This window comes from Anabrus simplex, chromosome 7, assembly GCF_040414725.1.
Source record: "Anabrus simplex isolate iqAnaSimp1 chromosome 7, ASM4041472v1, whole genome shotgun sequence".
NCBI lineage: Eukaryota > Metazoa > Arthropoda > Insecta > Orthoptera > Tettigoniidae > Anabrus > Anabrus simplex.
The window spans coordinates 85042165-85057608 of NC_090271.1; the positions used below are offsets into that span (position 1 = coordinate 85042165).

General features: G+C 39.3%; 1 protein-coding gene across 1 annotated transcript in view; it reads right to left on the reverse strand.

The window, feature by feature from the left end:
* The window catches only part of LOC136877707 (neuropeptide Y receptor type 2), a 981897-nt gene that overhangs the window by 300466 nt on the left and 665987 nt on the right, over window positions 1-15444 (reverse strand). The gene's annotated exons all lie outside the window — the stretch shown is intronic.

Below are 15444 nucleotides of genomic sequence, written 5' to 3' on the forward strand. Positions count from 1 at the left end.
TTAATCACCTAAGTTATTGACTGGTGTTTTAAGCCTTTTTATTACATCGAGTTTACCAAATAAATTATTCATAAAACTAGTATTTTGTGAAACTCTGCTCTTAATCTCGTTGATCCGACCGCTTCCCCCGCCACAGCGGTCTCGGTCGCGGTCGGCGGTCACCTGGGCCAAGCTCGAGAGGCCTTTTTAACAATGGAATTATCGTTGCTTCACATGACATGATCATACAACAGGAGTCGAGCTTCTGTCGCATTCACACAACCGAGCGAGGTGGCCGTGCGGTTAGGGGCGCGCAGCTGTGAGTTTGCAATCTAGAGATTGTAAATTCGAACCGCACTGTTGCAGCCCTCGAGGTGGTTTTCCACGTTTTCCCATTTTCACACCAGAGAAATGCTGGGCCTACACCACAATTAAGGCCACGACCGGTTCCTTCTCACTCCTAGCCCTTCGTTATTAAGATCTGTCTGTGTCAGTGTGACGTAAAGCAACTTGAGCAACTTTTACTCATATTTAATGTACTGGGTATAATAACAGAGACTTTCATAAATTGATCTTTTACAAAGTTCTTCATCGGCCATAATAACTTGGGACAGTGGTGGTTGATGTCGTGAAGGATTATGTACGGCTCAAAACCACTCCGGAAGATAATGAAACTGTTGCAATGAGAAAGAGCATTTGAAGAAGTGATCAGCCGAAGAAAGGAGTTACAGAATGTAGAGGGAGTGGGAATAAAAGATCCTTAGATCTCCGCCACCCAAACATCAATGAGCCGGATGGAAGTACAGGTTCGTCAAAGGAGGTAAAGTGGATATAACACGTGATTAAATAGCCTACAATGCAATGCGGTCACACTCGTCAACAGTGACAATGCACTAACTATTGTTGATTGGATTGTCGTTTGTCTGCTCTCCTGCCTCTTATCTATGATTAACAACAATACTGCTGCAATTGCCTAAATGCTCGTCATCTGCGGTTTCACCTGCTAATTAATCACAGGGTGACTACTAAAACTACTTGTTTTGATTCCTTCCCTGAAGGAAGAAGCGGGCCTTTTAGACAGTGACGCCGTTTCTCAGGCCAGGAGATTTTTTATCGAAGAAGTAGATGTGTGGAGAAGGTGAGGACTACTAAGAACTCTCCGAGCATTTGCCTTAATGCAGGTGAATGGAAAACCACGAAAAAAACATTCTCAGGAGGGTCAACGATGGGGACCAGCCCCTCTCCGTCTCCAGAATAGACAGACGAAGTGCCACGGTAGAACTGTGGCCACCTCTCCTCTGCCCGGTTGACTGGAGGGAGTGTAGAGCTGTCGGACACGGACCGGCCGTGGTCAGTTGTGGGCCGAGACTCACTCTGTATCCACCGACGACAGGGCGGGTCTCGCAAGGGTATCAGATCTTTCAGCATGCTGCATGTTGGTAAACGAGTGCGCGGTTGCAGTAGCACCGGTCCCGTACGTCCGTAGATAAATCATTAATTTCGATCAAATGATAAAACAGATAGGATGATAATAAAACTTATCCCATTACAGTAAGTGTTGTATCAATCAATCAATCAATCAATCAATCAATCAATCAATCAATCAATCAATCAATCAATCAATCAATCAATCAATCAATCAATCAATCAATCAATCAATCAATCAATCAATCAATCAATCAATCAATCAATCAATCAATCAATCAATCAATCAATCAATCAATCAATCAATCAATCAATCAATCAATCAACATTGATCTGCATTTAGGGCAGTTGCCTAGGTGGCAGATTCCCTATCTGTTATTTTTCTAGCCTTTTCTTACTTGAAAGTAAAGAATTAGAAAATTTATTCAACATCTCCGTTGGTAAATTATTCCAATCCCGAACTCCCCTACCTACAACCGAATATTTACCCCAATTTGTTCTCCTGAATTCCAACTTTATCTTTATACTGTGATCTTTCCTTTTAAAAACACCACTCAAACTTATTCGTCTACTAATGCCATTCCACACCATCTCTCCACTGATGGCTCGGAACGTACCACATAGTCGAGCAGCTCGTCTCCTTTCTGTTAAGTCTTCCCGGCCCAAACTTACTAACTTTCTCGTGACACTACTCTTTTGTCGGAAATCACTCAGAACAAATAGAGCTGCTTTCCTTTGGATTTTTTTTTTTTTCAGTTTTCAAATCAAGTAATCCTGATGAGGGCCCCATACACTGAAACGATACTCCAGTTAATCTCCCTCAGACTATAGAGAATCGTTGTAGCTTGAGGTAATATTTCGGTTCGCTCTCTACAGTTCAGTCTTATTAATCCTCTATATTCCAGTGGAAATTGCATTTAAAAGTCTATAGCACCCGAAACCATGATCTTTAACATTTAATTCAAAAGCCAAGAAACTAAAAACTGATCATCAGTTACTGCTGTATAAGAAGCAAGCACGCGTTACGCTGTACGAAGGCTTATCGCAGACAGAGACCATGACATCACTGGGCAAGCTTTATGGGTCAGGCGACTATTGCGTCATCCACTCGCCTAGATACGGCACAAGGAATAACTTGCCTTCTGACTGTATATGAATGTTATCTTTGCTTTAGAATTCTTCGAAATTAAGCTGGCAAGGAAAGAGCAGCTTCTGGTAACATATTCTTTATTGCTGCATTTAATTTTAGTTTAAGTCCTTTTATACACCATTAATATATCACGTGAGACATATCACTTATTGTATTCCAATCGAGAGAACTAAACATACAGTGCGAATAACTATTTCAAGAATTATATACTGGCCGTATTTTCGTATTTCTTTTTGAATTTGCTTTACATCACACCGACACATCTAGGACTTACTGCGACGACGGGATAGAAAAGAGCTAAGAGTGGGAATGAAGCAGCCGTAGCCTTAATTAAGGTACATACCCAGATTTTGCCTGGCAATGAAAATGAAAAATCACAGAAGACTATCCCCATGGCGACCAACAATGGGATTCGAACCCACTATCTCCCGAATGCAAGCTGAGAGCTGCGTGTCCCAAACCACACAACAACCCGGCTAGGTGGCCCTAAAATGATTTCCTCCTACAGTATCTCTCTATATAAGAGAGTTTAAATCTGATAACCTTCTTTTAGTAATCAGTATTATTTTGTATTTCAAATACAGTCGAACCTCGATATCTCGAACCACCGCGTTTATTTCGAGTTATCGAAACTTCGAGATATACAGAATGCCGTTTTTAAGCATGTATAGCACGTAATTGAGTCTTATATATCTGCTGGCGTATACTGAGTAGGTTATTTTTAACAGTATTAGAAATATACAAACAAACTATCCTTTACGGCATCACTTTAATTATACCCCTTATTATAGTAACTTCTTAGAAGGCAGGATACAGTTCATACAGTAGTGTAACAAGAAACATACTCTGGTTAACACCTTTGCAAAAAAAAGAAATCGTTAGCCTCTTCTGTTACAGTTAACCTTTCTCCCCCTTCACGTTGAAACTTCTCGTCAACACCACGCAGCCGAGATTCCTAAATGAAGCTTGTCATCCGTGACTTCGGGGGGTTGAATTCGTACGTAACCGGTAAGTAATTCACGCCCGAGAAATGGCGAGGCTTCGCCGATTTTCCGATCATTAAAAGTTTCAGTTTTTCCGTTCCCTTCATAATAGCTCCCAGCATCACTGTAAACCTTTCTTTACTTGTAAACTGTTCCTCACAAACCAAAATTGCCGTATTGCACAGTTCATCTTGCACAAAATTCGAGTTACAGGGTATTTTTTGCTTCAAGGGAGAAATGTTTGTTCGAAGAAATCGACACATTCGTATAAACGAATTTCAAGTAATAGAGAAATAAATGCACCTGAAGAATAGAAAAAATGGCCGGGAAATTTAAGTTACTTAGAGATACTGAAAATTCCAGTGATGGAGGTTCCAGATATCGATGATCGACTGTATAATCCCAGCATCACATTTCTCCCTGGCTGGTCAATATTTATTCCAGATTTTCTTTATTTCCTCAGGGTCCTGTTATAAATCTAAGGATCCCTGTAAAAACTAACGTAAATATAAGTCTTAAGGAGTTTAGTGGGGGAAAATAAAATGTCGTATGGCTTTTAGTGCCGGGATATCCCAGAACGGGTTCGGCTCGCCAGGTGCAGGTCTTTCTATTTGACTCCCGTAGGCGACCTGCGCGTCATGATGAGGATGAAATGATGATGAAGACAACACAGACACCCAGCCGCCATGCCATTGGAATTAACCAATTAAGGTTAAAATCACCGACCCGGCCGGGAATCGAACCCGGAACCCTCTGAACCGAAGGCCAGTACGCTGACCGTTCAGCCAACGAGTCGGACAGTGGGAAAAAGTAACATTTTCAAATAAAAACTCTTGATATTCCAGATATAAATGGAAGCAAGTTTATTATTTCTTTAAAAACCAAAATATAACATAAAAGGGAAATACTTCTTTGATGAAACATATTAACAATATTCTTTAAACGCAAGAAATGTTATTGATTTACGACTTTACGTCACTAGAACAAGTCGAAGAAGGGAATGAAATAACGTTAAGATTCGTTTGCCTTCGTAAAATACATATTTAAAAATCTCAACTATCTTCTTCACTACACATATCCTCTTACACTTTTGTCCCATTCTGTTTTAATTTACAGTTAGGCATGTTAGTATTAGGTGCACATGTTCCTTTTACATAACGCTGTCGACGTTTTTGGAAACGGATAATTCACTTCTCCTTTGGCAGGTGAGCAATCCTTATTAGGAACATGGCGGGACCACGCAGTTGGTCTGCCACTGCTAAGCAGTCATGGATGGGCGTGCTAATCCAACTGATGAGTCCAAGTGGCACCTGGGCGAAACTCTGCAAACGTACACGGACTAACCTACCAAAATCTTGTTCTATTCCTGTAACTATTTTAAAACTTTTTATTCACAAAAATATTGCATTGTCGTACGAATATTTCACATGAAATACAGAATCATGTTTTGTTATGAACTGTATGATTCAAAGTGTACCTAAACATTATTTTGTAAAAACTATTAGAGATAATTCCTGATATCAAGAAAAGTAAAACGTCCCTGTTGACATGTGCCCTATAATGCACTATTACTGAGTCACAAGCGACCGAGTTAAAAGGCGTAAATTGGCCAGAACAGAGGAAATAATGAAAGGGTCCACCACCAAGAGCTTATGACTGGACTGGCAAAATCACTTGATGATACGCTGGGCCTATCGAAGTGCTTCAGATGCGCTATATGTTGACGTTGACGTCGTTAACTGGACTAGCGCACACCACACATTTCATGTGTTCCAGCGCAGTGGATTAAGGTCAGGAGACCAGGCAGGCCAATACACAGGAGCTCGATAGCCGATCTACCATCGTAGGAAGGTGGCGTCCAAAACCCGGCGAAGATGCAAATTGAAATGCGCTGGAGTCCCATCATGCTTAGACCACAGGGCGCGGAGAATTGCTAGGGACATATGTTCTTGTAGTAGAGACAGTTCGTCGCTCAGGAAGGCCAGATACGCTGGTCCATTAATTCTCGCGGCAGCATATTATGGGCCAGTCAGTTGATCGTTCATAATACAAATTTGTTCCTCTAGTGTCTTAATCCTCTAATTCAGTATCGCTCTTTCTTCTTTGTCTTCACTCATCTCCCCCTTTATTGCGGTTTGTTCTTCGGTTAAATAATCCTTCATTTCCTTACTTTTTTGAGACTTTACATCGAGCATTTCTTTGGTATGGTCACTCCAAGACGCAACGCGCACAGCATGTGTGATTTTCTACCTGTCCTCTCATGACAATGGTCCTAGGTTCATTTCGACGCCTCCAATGACCAATAGAGTAGCCACTATAGATGCCGCCATCAATAATTCAGCCAGGCCTATTCTCTTATCATCTCCTATTTAGCACTCCATCTTGATCAACTTGAGCCGGCTGTACCATCGCCCTATCGCATTCCTACACTGTTACACACATACTGCTTTCCCTGCACTTCTGGATTCTTACTTCAAATATCTGCTCACTAGCTCACCTCAGCAAAGACTGCATCATTGATAATACCACAAAGGTCTGTTAGTGAATAGCAACCACCATGTTATACAGATTTTTAACTGCCACGTGTGTGTGTTATGTACATTTATGGTGCTATCTCTTCCAAATGTGTTTTCGACAGTGAACGAAACAGACGAAAGACGTCATGTACAACGCCTGTACCTCCATACCAAAATATTGTACTACCTGTGTTCAGAGGGAAATTTCTTCTGAGTTACTATCTTTTGTAATCAGGAAGCAGAACAAATTTGCTGTAGATTGGTGTAAGAATCTTGAAATGTCAATTTTGGTATGTACTGTAATTCCACATTAATCTCTCTAAATCCTCATCAGATTGCCAAAATGAGTAAAGGAGGCATTTCTTATATCGAAGAATTGTATCTGGAAGTAAAGGACTTGAACCTAAGCGATTCAAAATCACGAACTTAAAGTAGAAATTGCACCTGTTACATTAAAAAAATCATTTCCCTGAGGACACAAGAGATTCCATTACTAATAAAAAGGTTTTAAAGAAAGGTTTATAATGCTAAGTATTATCTAACTTATCCGATAAAAATGTACCACTCGTTTACACATGATCTTTTCTTGAGATGAAGAAAACTGCTCACTAATGAGATTAGTAACAGAGAGTACTTTATTGGTGACGACTTCCATTTCTTGAAGGTAATAAAAAGAACTCCAGCAGCATTCATCCGACACACATTCCGAAGTTTTATGTCTCTTTCATCGATATCAACTTTATTTGTTGAAAGAGAGAGAAATGACATATAGATCGCCTTCGAATTGAAGTTCAAATTATGAATTAGAGAGAAATGTAGTAAAAAGTGGAATAAAATGAAAACTACAGTTAGATATTATGGACTTATTTTGTTCTCTTTTGTGGGAGAGATATAAATAATGAAGTTTTCACTCGCGTTGTCCACAAACTTCGGAGTAAACAAGTTTACAGCAAACAGAACGCTTACGCCTTTTTTCCAACTACATGATCGAATACTCAAGGTTTAGGTGAATGATTCCACAATCAAACAAGTAACGGTAAACATATACGAAATACAGGGGGTAAAATGGATGTGATCTCATGCGATTGCTTTATATCTCTAAAACAACCCGTCCCCTGTGCGTGGGGTTGGAAACGTACATCCATGGTTTCCCATGCCACTCGGACTCTCAATTTGTGAGCATAGGATTTTAACCATGGCTTTTTAACTGAGTCTGATTTGCTTCCATTTACTTATGTCACACTCATTACTCCACCTTTCCTATTCTACTTCCCTTGGTAAACTCATGTTCTCTTCCAGTGATATTAAATTTGAAAGGCCTAGGTTACGTTAAATACAGCTCCTTTTGTGCCCTTTCCCTTTCTTTTGCGGATACTCATATTATTTGAGGTTTCGAATCTGTTGTATTTTTTCCAATGCCTAGTGTTAATAGAAGATGTTTGCCTTGTTTCATTTTCTTGTAAAAGAACCACAGTGCAATTAAGAGCATCCAGTGAAATACAACTCATTAATTGCCTTAGACTGCCAAAGTGGCTGCTGTCCTACTAGATGAGCTACAGATACTGGAGTGCCATATAGACAGTGTAAAGTAAATATCTAACTTTCGTGTCAGTAACTAACTTGTGATCAGTTGATTCGAGTCGTCAGTCCAAGGATAAAGATATTGTACTTGTCGAGATTGTAACTTAGCCTCTGTGTGAGACAAAGACGTGTAACTTCTACATTAGGGCTGGTCCCTGCTTCTATTAATAATACATAGTAAAATCATTAAGTTTGTGGACTTTCCGTCTAGTTCGGTGTGGTGCACTACAGCTGAGAGTTTGCACCACAGGATGTTGCCATAATAGTTCTTCGCTAGTTCCAATAAGAGGTAGTTGCTTGCATACAGTACAAACAGAACTACGGTCTCTGTTGTGAAGAGTAGTTGAATGTGAACGGCGGAACTTGATAATGTCATAGTTTGAGCAACAGGAACATTTTAAGTTCTCCCAAAAATTAGGTAAATCCGCTAACGAAACGTTTGAGATGATCAAGTCGAAATCGTCCGTATCACCAAGATGGAAAAGGACATGAAAAGGCAGGTTAAAAGACTATGTGATCCTTGAACTGATAGCGCCACTCCACGAACATATTGACTGTAGTACGTACACAAGTGTGCACTGTGTTGCCTGTACTGTAGGCGCCAGTACACGAACTTATTGACTGGACTATTGCAGCCAAAATCTAGCTAATGTACCCATGCTTCGCTACGATATTCTATATTGTATACGGATTTCCCCGTAAATTACTGTAAAGACAGTGAGTAAGATTATATTAAATTGCATGTCTCTTAACGCCATCCGGAAAACAAAACAGGGAGGACGCTATACATTGTTTCCGATGTAAAGTGGGCATTGGGGAAGTTTTGACAATAATGGCAGGTCACATTCTCTACTGCCAACACAATCGAGTACTGGAGTTTACACTATACCGGCAAGCTCACTTCACAACCGCAATTCAGAATAGAGATGGGGTTTTCATTATAAAGACAGGCCCCTTTTCCTAATGAAAGTCAAAATCGAGTTGGAGATATTTTATTATAATCGAGAAATGCAGCGCTATCTAACCTGTCAACAATCCAGACACGACAATAAATCATAGGATCATAGCTGCAGATCTCTCCAAATAGAATTGAAATTGTGCTACCAGTTTTGAAATACGACTTACCGTTTAGAAAATAACTACTCCGGAACGAAATTCTGCACCGTCATTAACATGCATCCATATTTTGGTATTTTCCTGGGCCAAAAGATATACACTTGAAAAGCTTGGAAATTTTCGTCAAAGAACAGAGTGACCAGGTTTTGGGATTACCGATTGCATACATGCGAATAAATAAAGGAAGAAAGTAATACTGTTAAGAAAGTTAAAATTAGTAGGAAATGGGATAATAACTGGGGACAGTCGGATAGGACAAAATACCTAAACACGAAGTGAATGATGAATTGGAAAATAAAATAGCCCTCAATAAATTGTGATGGCATGAGTTCCGGATGTAAGAAGGCAGCAATAGAGGAGATATTTAGGCGCGTAGATTATAAGATAAACAGATAAGAGGATCACTTCAGCCTAAGGAGGCAAGGGAGATGCATGAAATTAAAGCGTAAAACGGAAGTATAATAGAAATAGAGTAAAAATGATAGCAAATACCAGAAAACACCCTACGGTGTGAAATAACGGGCTACACTCCGCAGTACTGTTCAAATATTAACAACGCCCCTTAGTGCTATCCAAGGACAAAATGGCCGACTAAAGTCTCTCTTGCTTTCTACCCAAGGAACAACCACTAGTTTACAGGAATGATGACGAAAATGGCAATATGTCCCTTCCCTGCTGGCAAGCAGTCAGAGACGTTTCCGTGGTAACCTGTAGGTTCGTTGTCTATCGGGAACTCAATGCAGAGCATGAAAGCCGCAGAAAATAGTATGTTTCTTCTTCATTTTAGGAGTAAGCAAAATTATGTACATAAAACAGTTGTTTATGATGAAGGGAGGTTTCATATATATTTCACGGATTTCACAGAAAATCAAAAGTGTAAGTCTGTCTATATCGGTCCCTCAATCCTGAGGATCGTGATCTCTGATCTCTGTACTCGTTTCCATCCTCCACGGTTTTCTGTTATACAGGTAGATTGTATGAACAATGTCTTTGTTCGTGTTTTCCTATATATTCCCCGTCCATTGAGACATTTTAAAGTCATCTGCATATCGAAACCTTCCTTGGGATGAGTATACCCTAATATGAAGTTTAGTTGTGATCTATCAAGTCGTTTCACCGTGATGGTGGAACAGACAAAAAGACAAACAAAGACAAAGAGATATGAAAAATAAAAACTACTGATACGGTATTGAGTGGACTTAAAACGGATAAATATCTGAAAAGTTGACAAAACAAACTAAATTACAGACAGCAGATCTCTTACAACTTTATTTATATACTAGGTATAGATAAGGAATCTCCTCCACGTACAACACATTCTGACCTATATCCGCTGGACGTAGCCTACAAAACCGACCGTTCATGATATCTCCCTCATTCCTCCTCCTGTCAAAAAATTCACATGAGAAAAAAAGTTTTACAAATGGTATTCCATCAAGCTTGGTCGATATCCAGTCAGGTTAGTCTTGTATATATTGTGGGAGAGGAAATCAATGTTTCGGTTCCCTATAAACCCCCAGTCAGTTCAGGGATTCCGAAACTGTATTGGTCTTGAAACAATTGAGGTTGTTCCTAGTTTCATCTACTTAGGCTCCAAAATAACTGCGATTGCAGCCGTGAAATTAAGAGACGCTTGCTCCTTGGGAGGAAGGCAATGGTCAAACTTGATAACATGTTCAAGAGTAAAGACGTAACTTTAAGAACGAAGATTCGTATAGTGAAGGCTATGGTCTTCCCAGTAGCAATGTACGAAAGCGAAACCTGGACAGTAAGAAAGGCTGAGCGTCGAAGAATAGACGCATTTGAACTATGGTATTGGAGAAAACTCTTTAGAGTTCCGCGGACTGCGAAGAGATCTAATATTACAGGAAATCAACCCAGGCTGCTCACCGGAAAGTCAAATACTCAGACAAAAACTAAAGTACTTCGGTCATATTATGAGAAAACCTGATTCACTGGAAAAGACCTTAATGCTTGGAAAGACTGATGGTAAAAGTAGAAGAGGGCGACAACGGATGAGGTGGATTGATGGCATCAAAGAAGCCACGGCTCTCAATTTAGAAAGTCTTCGGAAAATACTACATGACAGGAAGAAATAGAGCACTTTGGTCTATGGGGTCACGGAGAGTCGAGAGCGACTAAACGACTAACAACAACAACAACAACAACAAAAATATATCCAGTAGTTTTCAAGTTATAGACAAACAGAAAAACAGACAAGCAAACAGATACCAAAGTTAAAAAAAATATGCAGGAGGTCATTATTACACCTGAAACGGATAACTGTACGGAAATTTCGCCGAAATTGTCAATGCACAGACACACGGTCGTTACGATTTTATTTGTCTAGATGCAGTAAAGTATTAAAGATTTGAAGGTGTATATAAGGGTAAGTAATTGAGAGGCAACGATGAGTAATTGTTGATTTTTAATAAACGCTAGATCAGTGTTGCCAACTGCAGTGGAATTCCGCTAAGCACAGGAAAAATCTGAATTGATGTTGGTAAAAATAAAATAGGGAACACGTAGCGAATTTCACTTCTTTCTTATTATATTGCTCTTGTTGACATCCTACATCCTCTTCCACTTTGTTCCTGCCTTGCAAAGTATGGCGGAGAGAACCTCATACTGGAATCTTTGCTATGTTCTGAGGCAAGAATGAGCCCGCGATATTACACAGCCTTCAACAGCGGAAAGTATCCTACAAGACTTGTTCTTTATGTCAGACGATCTGCCTGATATGTACCTTCACAGACAGTGTGTCAGATCAGAGGGCAATAAAGATGTCCTCTTTTATTAGAATTCCTTCCCTTTCACTTTCCTTCATGGCCGTACGATACAATATGTATTTTTGGTAGGTATTTAAAAATTGTCACCAAAATATTGTTGTTGGAGTAAAGTCAAATTTTTTATCCAATAAAACCAAAACTTTCTTACGTACGTTGTCACGGATGTATTTTCCATGACTGCTTTTTTCAAAAATCGTATAACAATACATAACATCCGAATCACTATCTGCTGTCCGAAGAGGCTAAACAGACACCTGAAGTGCGTCTGCGCAATTATTTGGAGTATTATAGTGTAATATTATTAGTTTGTTATTTTCCTTTTTCCATATTGGTTGTTCCACCTCCTGATACTTCCCCTTCCCTACTCAGAAGTAGTCTTGGTGGTTTGCTGCGTCCAGTGGCTCATGCTCATTCACTCTTTGTCTGAGCAATAACTTGTCTCGTTAGGGGGTTCGTTTCGAACCCAGGGCTGTTGGGCGGCGAGCATCGCATTGTAACTCTTGAGTGTATATTGAGTGAAAGGATGGTGATTGTGGCAGCGAATGGGCGTGTGAATGAGTGAGTAATTATGGTATCTGTGTGCGCCGGCTCATAGCCTATTATGCTCCTTCGTACTAAATTCCAGTGTGACTTTGTTATTTTAACTCTGTTTTCGGATGTTTCCGTATTATGGCCTTGGTGCTCTACTACTGTTCAGTATGTTCAACTTTGTAAATGCTGTAGTTGAAGTACGCTTCAGTGGGATAATTTTCTTATGGAATATCAAAAAAAATGTTTATATTTATGAGAATTACTTGTCTTCTAACCAAAATGGGGCCCATTGGTGTCATTTTTGTCATGTGGTTCAGCAGATTAATTTGGTTTTTGCTGAGTTTGTATACATGCCTGATGAATTACAGATGATAAAATCCCTTACGGTTGTACCATAATTTAGATCCACCATGCCTCCCCACTGGTTATTTTCCTTTTCCTAGGCCTTAATGCAAGTACCTTCTACGTAAAAGTGTTCCAAAATCAGACTCAGTGACAAATTGAGTAGAAAAAGTTGTATTTAGCTTCTTGTAGGCCTAGTAGTGCGCTTTAAAAATCACACGAGGGAAGAGCAAACCAACAGGACTGCAAATCTATAGCATTTATGAATAAAATTTTGCAGATTTCCCGTATCTTATCGCGGTCATCGTTCATAGTTTCATTCCTCTCTCTGTCACTGCGGGCTGCAGAATTTATCCAGGTTGTTGAGACTTTGCTAGACTTGACTCAGCCTAGTGTATATTTCTTACTCTATTACCCTCGAACCATTGCAGCTGCTCTCCCATTAGCATCAGGAACAGTAGGATACATTAACTAAGAGTTTATCTCACTACTAGATGACGGTAATGTGACATTCTACATTATATAACTACAGTATTGCACAGTAGTTATGTACAAATACAAGATAGATGGACTTTGGTATTTTATGACACAATGCGCTACTTGGCATTATGAAGGAAATACTAAAATAAATTTTCTAACTTTATTAATTTTATCCTTATTTTCACCACATTTTATGAGACAAGACTAGAGTAAAAATGGGTAAGAATTCAAAATTTGGTTTAAATTGAGCAATTAGTTTCGGAATTCTAGCCCTTTATTTTCCAAATGATCCAGGCACATCGCATCTGAAAAACAGCTTTTCTATGTGTTGAATCAGGGTTTCCCGAAGTTTTCAATTATTTTAAAAAATATTTCAAATTTTTCAGTGGGAAAACCAATTATCATAAATTTGTCTTTTAAGAATTTAAACTAAAATTGTTAACGATTAATTTATTTTCTTCTAACGAATTCATTTGGCTCAACCCTTCATTTACAGAAGTACTTCAAACTGCATTCTACAAAAGTAAACCTGCCTTGCGGACCACGAATATCCAGCAACTGATCGACACACTAAAACGGAGATCTAACGAATCGTTTGCGAGAGCCATCTGTATGGATTTTGGAGTCGATAAGCATAGTATTCAGAGCATTAAAACTGACTCAGGGCCTGTGAAACTATCACGAATGAAATAATCAGTTGTTTAGAATATGATGGGATGAGGCCTCTTTGATAACACACCTTTCTTTATGTCTCTCACTCATGGTTAACACTTGTATCGATAATTTCAAACGAACACCACCGCCACTGTCCTCCAATCAACCAAAAGAAATATTTACGTCAAAAGAAACATGAATGCCGAGGGGAGACGTCATGAGATGTAAATAAATAAATAAATAAATAAATAAATAAATAAATAAATAAATAAATAAATAAATAAATAAATAAATAAATAAATAAATAAATAAATAAATCAATCAATCAATCAATCAATCAACTGGAGAAAAGGTTAGTAGAAAAAGTGCAGGAAGATTTGTTATGAATATCTTGCATCGGCGTAGTTAGTTTTCACAACGATATTCATTCATAAAGCAAGGGGTGCAAGACACTTGACTAGATTATGAACTGGCACCCGTTTAGTCCGAAACGGATGAAAGAGTTATATACTTTGCCGTTAGTTATATATTTTACCATATTACTTGTTTTATTGCAGCGGATTGTATTGAAATTACCTTCAAATGTAGCGATATTTCTTCTTTCTTTGTTGATACCCTGTACTTCAGCAAGATAATTGCGGTACAATATATGCGGAGAACGTAGGTTGTATTTTAATGATCCTAATTTTAATTTTATAACACAAAAATCCATTCTTAGTGAAGTGTATGCATAATACTCGTGCACGTTTTCCAGAGGACTTTTGTAACATTTATCATTCAGTGCAGCAGTCAGTTCCGTAACCGATGTTCGAGGAATACAAAAATCAGTGCTTACACTCTGAAATGGACCACAGATACTCCAGAATGTTTAAGTCAGGTGATACGGAGCTCCAGAGGAGCTGTTGATGTTTATCCACACGTTCATCACACCATAGCTGAACAGATCTGGCAGTACGACTTGGGATATAAACATCTTGAAAAATGGTGTCCTTTTATGGAGCACATTTCACCACAGGACGAGCTGGAACGTTTAATATGTCCATACAATTTTCATCCGTAAGTCATCTTTCCAGAGCAAGAAGATGACCAACAAAATGCCAAGCAATTTCGACCCGTAGTATCACTTCCATATTTAACGACACGAAGTAGAGAGCCTGAGGCAAAATCTTCTTTGGGCGGTCTCCTTACACGAAGCAGATCTGTTGTTGGAAGCCAGACGAAAGATGAATCGTCCGGTTACATTATTCTCCTGCAATGATTGTTGGTGTACATTTCATTGTTTTCGCATGGGTTTTGGCATACTAATGCGTTCTGAGTGGTTATCAGCTGATGTGAAGATTACCATCCGGCCGCTGATGGTCAGTTTGTGTATCTCACGTCGATCTGTGATTGCAGAAACAGTTTGTTCGAAATTGTGATGGAACTCTTACGTCGAGATACTTTGTAATAATCCCCTTCAGTTCTCAGCGAACCCAATCCATGAGAAATGGTTTTCGTCAAGTATTACTCTTCGCTGATGATGCCTTACCACCTTGGACATTACTTTCTCGATAGATCTGGCAGTCGTCGATGCAGTTGTTCCAATAAAAAACACCCTGCAACAATCCGTCATCGTTGAAAGACAAATAAGTCTTCCATTTTGACTCACCTGCATCTGTTCGATCGCGCGCTCGAATACGTACTACACTACCTAGGGTAATATTGATTAACATCCGTCACTGCAATAACAAACGACAGTCCGAGCGCACGAATGATCATTGTTGCCACCTCAAAAAGTTGCAGCCTGCCAGAACGTGGCTGTTTCCATTGTCTTTCTTCACCGTGTGTGGAGTGTTTGTGATTCTTCACAGTTAGTATCATAGTAATGGATGATATGTCAATTATTTATTTCACTAAGA